The sequence below is a fragment of the Micropterus dolomieu genome, linkage group LG03, assembly GCF_021292245.1.
Source record: "Micropterus dolomieu isolate WLL.071019.BEF.003 ecotype Adirondacks linkage group LG03, ASM2129224v1, whole genome shotgun sequence".
NCBI lineage: Eukaryota > Metazoa > Chordata > Actinopteri > Centrarchiformes > Centrarchidae > Micropterus > Micropterus dolomieu.
In genome coordinates, this window is record NC_060152.1 from 19,963,306 (window position 1) to 19,972,973 (window position 9,668).

Genomic DNA, 9,668 nt, shown 5'->3' on the forward strand with positions numbered 1-9,668 from the left:
CCCTTAAGAAAACAAGCAATGTAAATATTGCTCTAATTACAGTAAGATTTTAAAGTCAAAAGCAATGCCTCGAGTGAAAGACCAACTGTTTTACAAGTTTCTTCTTATTTGTAAATTGATCTATCAAGATAGAATCAGACTATAAAACTGCCTACTCCACACACAGCCCTCCTCATCATAAAGCATACAGTGCTTCACATTATGTTTATTACTGCACATGCACTGTACAAGCAGTGCAAATGACTGTAGCTAGGTGATTTGATTGTACACTCAAATTAAGTGGAGCAGACATGGTGGGAGGACATTCAATAGGTTTTTATTCATGGGATTACATTTGTTGAAATGCTTTATATAATATACACTAACTGCATGTATGACATTTCATGATTACAATTTGAACAGCACAGAAAACATTTCAACTTTTGGAGCTTTTGTATTAATGCAGCCACTCTCTTGAAAACGAGATGGTGAAGATAATGGACTGAAAAGTCAGAAGTCAGAAGAGGATATTTATTCATTTGCATGAAAAGCCCACCAACAATTTCTTCCTCTATGGGAGAAAGTATAGCTTTATCTTTAAATGCTAGGTAGAAAACAGTTTCATTAGGTAGATTGTCATTACGTGTGAGAGCATAAAGAAGATTTGTGGTGTATTCTGTATGTCCTCTACAAATATGCTGTTTGTGTTTACTTGAATTGCAGATCATTGTTTGTTTGGATAATTTTTTAGGCCCGGTCCTGAGGGAACGGTGATCGCCGTGGCAGCTCTCTATTCATCTGGACCCCACAGGGAGTTGTTTGATGTTTTTATTAACCTGCGCCCTGCTTGTCTGGAGGCTGCAGGGTGGCTTCTGGACCTTGGCGCTCCATGCCTCTTGCACCTCACATGCGCCCAGGAGAGTTCAATCACATGCCCTGCATGGGGGCTAAGATGACTGGTGGGATACACTACAGCCTTGGAGAAGATTAAGCTGTATTTCCCAACTCAGTGTGTGAATAGGGAACAGTTCAGTTAAATGCAATCTGGACATGTTTGACAGTGACAAGAGTGGAAATACTTCTGTGGCACAGAAGAAATCGAGAGATATCAATTTGCAATATTTGTTGGCTTTTCTTTTCAAAGGATATTTTTTACATTTTGACATTTGACATTTTCAGATGTAACATTTCCTGCACATTTAAGATTGTAGCCTACTTCAAAAGCACACAAATCAATGAATGCGTGTTTCAAAACACCATCTCACTCAACAAATGGTGAAGTGATTGTCATCAAAAATATTCCATTTTTAAACTTCTCGCTCCGCTGTGAGCAGAGCGAGGAGAATGATGCCGGGCCGGATTTTCTCCCCATCACTGAAGCTCCAGCTCCAACTACGCTCACTACGTTGCCCGAGGAGGATGACAGCTTGTCATCTACGTTGGTTGCTTCTGTTTCAGCCGCCTCCACCTCGGCCGTGTCTATGGTCTATATTTTTCCTCAGTCCACCAGGACTTCCCTGCAGTCAGGGCTGGACTGGTAATCTGGCATACCCGGCAAATGCCAGATGACAGAGGTACGTTGGATTACTTTGGGCCCATTGGGTAATTTTCTATACTGACATTGGGCTGGCCCAATCACATCTTCTACTAGCCACCACCCCCTCTGCTCTCTGTTTCTTGTGTTACGGGCCAAAGAAACCCCATTCTTCAAACGGCTGCCGCCAAATGCGCAGAAACAATCGATATGTTTGCTGCCGGGGCAGCGGTAGCTTCAACATCAGCTGCAGTAACCTGCGTAGAGCAGCCCCAGCACTTGAAGGAGCAAAAGAGCTGTGGTGGCCACTGCCAGGCAGAGGAGGAGGCGTGTGTTAGCGAAACAGAGGGACAAAGTGACAGGGCTGAGTGACAGAGAGAGCAGGAGGAGAAGAAAAGTAAACCAGAGAAGAACCTCTGTGTTGTCCAAAAAAAGTAACTTAAGCAAAAAATAATAAGCTACTGATTACTGCATTATATTTTATTATATTGTGAATTGTCACTTGCCACCTGAATTTTGTGCTTCCCTTTATAAAATTGCTGGGCTACCTCCCCACATCGCGCCCAAGCCACTGAGCAGGCTCCGTGAGGGTTTTTACGGGCCGGTTCACCGTACTCAGCCCGCCTTCGTATCCCCGGCTCTCCCAGATATTTGGCAGTGTGCTGAAGCATCCTGGGCGGAGCAGCTGAGGACCCGCTGATTTCCGGTAGCCGGACTGATCAACTTCCTGCGTGTGCAGGGCCACACGGAAACCCCTGTACCGTGTGTACCCCCCCGGAAGAGGCCCTTGCTGCCCACCTGCTGCTCCATTCCGCCGGCTGGCGCAGGACAGAGGTACATTGGATTATTTTGAAGATTTTCCAAATGGGACCGCAGCTGGCTGCAGCAGCTAACAAGTTGGGTGTGCTGGGGGGTCGCAGCAGCTGCCACGCCACCGACTATGACCACAACTCCGGACCAGATTGATTCTCTGCTCCGCATCATTGGACAAATTAACAATCTGGTTCAGGGAGTTGCCACTACTGCAGGACAGGTGATGTCCCTAGCTACAGTAAGCTCCCACCATGTGTGGCTGGGACTCACCGTCCTCCATGGAAGGGATCGGGAGGAGCTGTTTCGGGTCCTTGCCAACTTCAGCCAACTCTTCAGGTTTCGAAGGCTGGAAGAAGAAAAGGCACAGCTCTGCGGTCACCTGCCGCTGGCGCAGAGCCCGGCCGGCCACGTCAACCAGACCTCACCGCCAGCTGAGCTGTGGCTGTGGAAAGAAGTGACTGGCGAATTGACTGTCAGCAGGGGGAGAGAGCACGGTGAATGCTGCCGGAGCCCCCCTCTGATCTCTGTCGTTCCAGCTCACAACACACAAAAGGGTCTTTACTCCATGTATTTCTAAGTCCCCAAGAAAACAGGAGAGGAAAATGGTTTCCATAACCTGCTCACTGTGATCCATCCCTTCATTCTTTCAAGGCCTGATGGAGAAGGGACTGTCACACTCAACCATTAAGGTGTATGCGGCAGCTATCTCGTTTTGTCACGAGGGGTTTGGTGACAGACCTATCTTCAACCCCCTCCTGAAGCGTTTTCTTCAGGGTGTGAGGAGACAATGACCAGTGTCTCATGTCTCTGCACCCCAGTGGGACCTGCCACCAGTTTTAGAGGCTCTAAGGTAAAATCAACGAGCCCCTGCAGCAGTCCTCCTTGAAGATACTATCTCTTAGGACAGCCTTGTTACTTGCTCTGACCTTTGCCAGAGGGTGAGTGAGCTGTGTGCCCTGTCGGTTAATCCCAGCTGTATGCTGCTTTGTGGTGACCACAGTGCAGCAGTATTAAGGCCGAACCCCTCCTTTGTCCCCAAGAACATAAGGAGCTTGTTCAGGTCAAGAATGATACATTTAAATGCCTTCCACCCTCCGCCCCACCCCGGGCCTAGGGAAGTGAGGTTGCATCTCCTGTGTCCGGTGCACAACCTAAAAGGCCTTTTCACACGGGAAGCGATTTACGCGCCTTGTTATTAATTTTCAATGAGAGGCGAGCGTGTAGGAAGGGAGGTGCGGTCATTGTGACAGGCGTAGCGACAAGCGGGCATGTTCGTCTCACGCACACGCCCGCCCCTGTCAAAGTTGAATTGACTTGAACTTTCTCTAAGCGATGCGCAGCACAAAAAGAAGATGGATAAGAGACTGATCCTCGCTGTTCACTGAACAGTTATGGGGACATTAACAGGAGGGTGTTTGCATGACTAGATTTATCAGCTACATGAAAAATATATATAATAAGATAGCCTATAGTTTTACTTTAAGCTAGGCTATGAAGGAATACAGTAGCGCACAGAAGCCGTTGCCGTGGTTACTATCCATAGATGCCTTCTGTTGAGTGCTTCTCTCCGTGTCTTCCCGTGTGAACAGACTTTAACACATTATATTGAGCGCACAGCCCACATTAGAAAAACTGATCAACTGCTCGTTTGCTTTTCTGATCCAAGAAGCGTCTAGCCAACTGGTTTTGTGTCTGTATCTCACAGATGGGCGGGAAATGAACCCTTGGTATTCCGGGCTCACTCCACACAGGGTGTGGCAGTGTCAATGGCCCTCTTCAGCAGGGTGACCGTCGAGGAGATTTGCACAACAGCACTGTGGTCTTCACCATGTCCATTCGTGCGTTTTTACCTCTTGGAGGAAGAGGAAGAAAGAGGCTGGTGTCTACTTTAGGCTACCGGTTGCTGGGGAGGACGTTTCACACTGACTGTGCTGGACGTCCCTGTGAGGGATCAGGACAGTCTGGGTGTTTGGATGTGGCTGAATCAGATCCCTCTTTGTCATGCCACACCCCAATCGGTCTAGTGACCTTCTAAGGGGTGGCCTACTGCCCTGTTGCTTGGGATGGAGGTGGTGTGAGATAGAACGAAGGTTACGATATGGTAACCCTAGTTCTATTAGCACAGGCGGAGCCCTCAACAATGGAGCCCTGCCACTCTGCTGCCATCTACTGAAGAGCTGGCTGGATGTGTGTACATTGCTATTTATACGATTCGCACATATCGGTAGCGGCGTCCCCCTCAGCAACTTTCACTAAGCAAATTTCAGTGGGCAAGTATGTGCGTGTAATAGGAGGAGAGGTACCCATAGAGTCCAGTAGAGGGCTCCGCCTTTCTTCTTTAAATGCTTTTGTTAATCGCTGAGCCATTACTTTTTGATTTCATTTCTGGTAATTTGATGGCCAGATTGATTAAAAATATCTGTGTATTTATTCAAAATTTCTTATTACATGCAAAAATATCCCTTAAGTAAAACGCTCATCAATGGGTCAACGCTCTTGTGTAAATTTATTTTATTCAGTATTTACAATTGCAATAGGGCAACAAAATGACAAATTGTTATAAAGAAACATAGCTGCAGCTTAGCAAGGTCATCAAATCTTTATAATAACACAGAAATAAATAATAATAAATGAAGGCCCAAAACTGCATACATGAGATAAATAGGCACAGAACCAGCAGATTTAGTTAGTGAAATAACGTAATGTTTTCTTAATTCAAGCTAGGGGTATCTGTCTCTTGCAATTCTCCCAAATTCATTGAAACACAGTCCTACAAACACAGTCCACTTCAACAAAGACTAAAATTGTATTCAGCATGTATGTGTACTTGTATTACTATTCTTTGTATTAACTATAACTAAACTACTGAGGTCAAATCTGTTTTATGCTACTGCTACATTCAGCAGTACTCATTGTCAACCTTGAAGTTACATCCATGTAGCAATCACCTGCAGCTTATCTACACACATTTCAGAAGAAGATATTGTCTGCTCCAAGCTGTGTATTTTGTGATTGTAAGAAAAATAATTATCTGCTCCATATATAAGCCATTGATGCAAATCAGGTCCATGCAGGGATAATATTGGTACATTTACAGTCCCAGCAGTGGCTGGAGATGCCTTGTTGGGGAATGGCACGTGCTCGGCCCTCACATAGAAAAAGTCTGCTTACTTGTTGTCTGTATTTAAAGAAAGTTTAATTTTTTCTCATTCCCCAATCTCCTCAGTGCTGATCTTAGTGTATTTTCAGGGGTTACTGATGAGGTCAAAGAGTACACGCCAAATTTCTTCTCTACATACTCTACATTGACTTAATAAATCCATTCTTGGCTGATCTGAACTACAGTACGGCACACATAGGTCAACGTTGAGCAAGGAAATAGCTCTAAGCAATCTAATGGGGGTTTGGAATGGACAGTTTGGGTAGTCAAATCAAGCACATTTGATTCATACAGCCCAGTATCACTTATTTCTCTCAGATACAACACCCTGTATTATTAGACCAATGATGGTTGTAACGTAACTCCTCCCTTTGTTTTCAATTTTGAATAAGTGATTATATGTTATATGTTATGTTATGACTGATCTCTCATGTTTGTTCCCACTTTGTCAAAAAGTTGGAGAGTTGCTACATCCCCATAATTAAATGAGACTGGTCCATCCATCCATCCATCCATCCATCCATCGTCAACCGCTTATCCTGCGTACAGGGTCGCAGGGGGGCTGGTGAACAATAATAATAATAATTATTATTATAATAATAATAATTATTGTCAGATGTTGGGATCTATGAATGTGCCTCATTAGAGGCTGTATGCTGATAGAACATTCTGTGTTTACATTATTATTTTAATTTCCTCTTTGCTTACATTGATTAGCATACTGTTATTCTAAAAGACATATTCACAAGAATGAAAATATAAAAGAACTCCTTTGAAGGGAAAAATAATTTTCAAATAACAGTCTCTCTGTTATATACAGAATGTCTTATTGGATCCTGGACCAAGGTTATGTGAAAGTATTATATATTAATTCACTCGTCACATTTGATTTAAACATTAGTGCAGACAAACGTTATACTATTTGTTTCATGTGTAAAATGTTTTTGTAGTGTTCATACTGAGAAAGTGAGCAGTTATCTGAACAGAAATCAACAAGCCATCCAAACTTTTTACCAAAACAATTGGAATTCCAGCTCTTAAAAGAGATTACAAGAGAATCCTATCCTTTTGCAGAATTTGGTTTATAAAAGTGAATAAGAAATCTTTTTTCAATGAATAGTGCCAAATCACAGCAGTGTTTTGGTACATTTTTTATCTTTCTCAAAGTACTACTACATTAGTCTTTCCTTCAACAAATGGGTCCGATGTCACTAATAAATAAATCACATCAGAGCAATCACAAACAATCTGTAAGAGTGATACTGCACTTTTGTCTGGAAATATAATATTCTACAGAAGAGGTTGATGGCATATGATCGAATAATTTTACAATCCCCATTAAATTTACATTTTCAAACACAGTGCCATCAGTGTTTCTATTGGCCGGGTGTTCACATCTGTACAATCAAAGTTTAACGAAGGTGAACTCTGAACCTTGAACATCTGTCACAACCAGTTGGAGACCGCACCAACACAGGAAACGCATGCACGAATTAATTCGACTGTCATGTAATCGTCAATAGAAGTGAAAGGTATATCGAAGTGTAATGTGACCATTTAGAGAGTCAATGGTAGAGAGCTGACAGGAAAAGAGGGTAAAAAATATGAGGAAAGACACACAACAAGGAGCTCAACCGGGGGATGTTGTGATTACATGGTCAGTGCCTTAAACCATTATTTTACCAGGGTGCCTCAACCTTCATGTTTAACCATCTAAAAACTGTTATTTTAATTTCAATGAAAGTGGAATGAAATCAACCCTGTATCCTATAGATTACTGTCAACAAGTCCTCCGAATTAAACAACAAAATACATTGTTTGTCAATGCCCTCTAGAACGAAACATAAAAGCCTTTTCTGACCTGATGCCTCTATTAGCAGAAATATATTTTTTCTGTCCCATCCAAAACTGTTAAAAATAACTATTGAAAAATACATCTGTTTTATAATGTGGCAAAGCTATGGTTAAGGTTTGGTTAGGTTTAGACTCAATGGTCATGCTTGGACAAAAACAGTGTTGACTGTTTTTTTTGACTGGAAACAAGCAGCAGTATCTTGTCTTAGAGTCAAATATATTGTTGACCCCTTCATCCAAGATGACCTCCTCCTCCCTCTATGGACTTTGTCCAAAATAACATCACCTAATTTCCTCCTTCACTCCCATCATAACTATTATGGTCACTAAAGGGATTTGTCACTTCGACATTACAGTGGTGGAAGAAGTACTTACCTCTTTTATGTAAGTAAAACTAGCAATACTGATAAAATAATATTACAGGTAAAAGTCCTGTATTCGAAATCAAACTAAAAGAACATAATTATTAGCTTCAAAATAAGGTCCCATATTATGCAAATTGTCAGGCTCATACTTTCATTTTGGGTTTCTACTAGAAAATGTTTCCATGCTTTAATGTTCAAAAAACCAACCTGTTCTCACTCTCAAGTCGTCACAAATGGACGCATTGTCACGACCCTTTGGCGTCAGTTTGTAATGCATTGAGAAACCCTTTATTGTCATAGTCCACGCACTGGGGGAAGCCCTGTAGCATCCTTTAAAATTTTAAAAGCAGGTTTCATATAAATAACAGAAAAGTCAAAAACCTGACTTTGGCCCAGGAGGCCGGTGTTTCCCATGTGAAACAACACTGATTGCTTGTAGTAAAGTTACATAGGTTAAATAGGTAACGTAAGCTATTTAAGGTGCATAAGCTACTTAAGTGATGTCACTGAACTTACGTAAATTACGTTTTTTATCTTAACCCATGACTTTCCCTAAACCTCACCAAGTACTTTTTGTGACCAAACCCAACCAAATTGCTATGTTTCACAATGTTAACCACTAGTTATAATTTGAAAGTCTGACCAGACATTCCATATTTATTGTTGCTAACTTGACCGTGGAGCCCTATACGTCAAAAAATTATGCTAAAGGAGTATATAGTAAGAGCAGCACTAATACTAGTAAGAGCTGTTAACCCATACGGCATCAATGGGATAAATACTTGGGGAAGCAATAGGAGCTGACAAATAGTATAATCAAGACTTTTAAGGAGATAGAAGATTTCTATTTTCAGAACATTTTTAAAAAATGCTTTCAAAAAGTGATAGGTAGAAAATCAACCATTTTAAAATGTGGTGGGGACATGTCCCCAGTGTCTCCAGTGTAAATGACACCTACAGTGCCTTGCGAAAGTATTCGGCCCCCTTGAACTTTTCGACCTTTTGCCACATTTCAGGCTTCAAACATAAAGATATAAAACTGTAATTTCTTGTGAAGAATCAACAACAAGTGGGACACAATTGAAGTGGAACGAAATTTATTGGATATTTCAAACCTTTTTAACAAATAAAAACTGAAAAATTGGGCGTGCAAAATTATTCAGCCCCTTTACTTTCAGTGCAGCAAACTCTCTCCAGAAGTTCAGTGAGGATCTCTGAATGATCCAATGTTGACCTAAATGACTAATGATGATAAATAGAATCCACCTGTGTGAAATCAAGTCTCCGTATAAAGGCACCTGCTCTGTGATAGTCTCAGAGGTCCGTTTAAAGCGCAGAGAGCATCATGAAGAACAAGGAACACACCAGGCAGGTCCAAGATACTGTTGTGGAGAAGTTTAAAGCCGGATTTAGATACAAAAAGATTTCCCAAGCTTTAAACATCCCAAGGAGCACTGTGCAAGCGATAATATTGAAATGGAAGGAGTATCAGACCGCTGCAAATCTACGAAGACCCGGCCGTCCCTCTAAACTTTCAGCTCATACAAGGAGAAGACTGATCAGAGATGCAGCCAAGAGGCCCATGATCACTCTGGATGAACTGCAGAGATCTATAGCTGAGGTGGGAGACTCTGTCCATAGGACAACAATCAGTCGTATACTGCACAAATCTGGCCTTTATGGAAGAGTGGCAAAAAGAAAGCCATTTCTTAAAGATATCCATAAAAAGTCTTGTTTAAAGTTTGCCACAAGCCACCTGGGAGACACACCAAACATGTGGAAGAAGGTGCTCTGGTCAGATGAAACCAAAATCGAACTTTTTGGCAACAATGCAAAACGTATGTTTGGCGTAAAAGCAACACAGCTCATCACCCTGAACACACCATCCCCACTGTCAAACATGGTGGTGGCAGCATCATGGTTTGGGCCTGCTTTTCTTCAGCAGGGACAGGGAAGATGGTTA